Source organism: Zea mays, chromosome 1 (genome assembly GCF_902167145.1).
Source record: "Zea mays cultivar B73 chromosome 1, Zm-B73-REFERENCE-NAM-5.0, whole genome shotgun sequence".
NCBI lineage: Eukaryota > Viridiplantae > Streptophyta > Magnoliopsida > Poales > Poaceae > Zea > Zea mays.
Genome location: NC_050096.1, coordinates 290,196,896 through 290,198,250, shown reverse-complemented (window position 1 = coordinate 290,198,250; position 1,355 = coordinate 290,196,896). Strand labels below are relative to the sequence as shown.

Here is a 1,355-nt window from a genome sequence, read left to right as displayed (position 1 = left end):
GGCGCCCACGCTCGTCACCTACAACGTCGTGCTGGACGTGTACGGCCGGATGGGCCGCTCGTGGCCGCGGATCGTCGCCCTCCTCGATGAGATGCGCGCTGCCGGGGTCGAGACCGACGACTTCACCACCAGCACGGTCATCGCCGCATGTTGCCGCGACGGGCTGGTTGACGAGGCGGTGGCGTCAACCATGTATGGAATATTTCAACATGGGCCTTGATGCATAACTATCCTATTCATGCTGCTCATTTTTCATGAACTGAAAATTCACTATTTGTTTTGCTCATGTGTACTGAATAACAAAATTAAAGGTACTACATTTTTGTATTTCTGTTCTTTGTATCCTTCTAATAGGAAAAGTGATGGGTAGCAATTAGCAAATGACCACACCTCTTGGTGTATGGAATAGTGTGTAGTTCTTTAGTTTATTTAGCTTGGTAGTACAGGTTTGTGTGGCAGGTTAATGGTTTGGAAGATATTGATATCATGAGATGTTCTTGTTAAGCACACTGAGATACCCATGTTGCTTTTGTTGTTAAGCTTTCTTTTGATAACTGTTTAATTCTAATTTTGACTGCTGCAGAGAATTGTACATTGAATACCAAAAGGAGCGGGTTCACATGGTGGATGATGCGAGACTAGCATTTGAACTAAGCACAGTTCTCTCTAAGGAGGTAACGGCTTAACACACTTCCTCAGTTGCCCATCTGGTGACATTGAGGTATTAGATTGGTATGCCATACATGCAGATGTATGGTCTAGATAAAAGCAGCTTTTATATGGTGCAGCTGCAGTATTGTGATAAATAGACAGGGTCTTAAGCAGGCGCTGAAGATTGAGTGGCCTGAATGACTGCTTACCAACTGCTTTTGCCAATTACCTCAATTTTATTATTGAATACTGTGGTTGAGAAATGACCTTTTGAAATTATCTCATGAGCAGGGGATTGAAGTCTGCATGGTACCTTCTGCTGATAGGGTAAGTTTACCAATTTTTACAGTTTTTTCCTTGTGAAAATTGATATCTACTCTCACCTCATATTGTTGTATTTTGTAGCCAGATGATGCCAAATTTGCTGTACCACTTCTGGAGTCTGACTTTGACTTTGCCATTGCCAAACTCACCATTAGATTATCTTCACTTAATGATTTCATTAGTTGTTATTGATCAAATATTTGTAGGGATGTCAAACATGTCAGTATTATCGGCTTAAAAGCAGCTAGGGTCTTTGTCAAAGGCACACGATGTTTCTTCATCCCAGGAACACAAATTCGCATTCTTGTGTATCATAGGTTTATAACTATCTTTCACGTAGTCTTTATTGTACATTTTGTGGCTACTGATTTTCTTCTTAT

The 1,355-nt window shown here is 41.3% G+C and overlaps 1 long non-coding RNA gene across 1 annotated transcript; it reads left to right on the top strand.

Moving 5' to 3' along the window:
* The first annotated feature begins 582 nt into the window (after window positions 1–582).
* LOC103644109 (uncharacterized) lies at window positions 583–1,129 on the top strand. Its single transcript, XR_561481.2, has 3 exons — window positions 583–674; window positions 943–978; window positions 1,057–1,129. It is a non-coding gene; the product is annotated as an uncharacterized lncRNA (long non-coding RNA).
* Window positions 1,130–1,355: the final 226 nt, after the last annotated feature.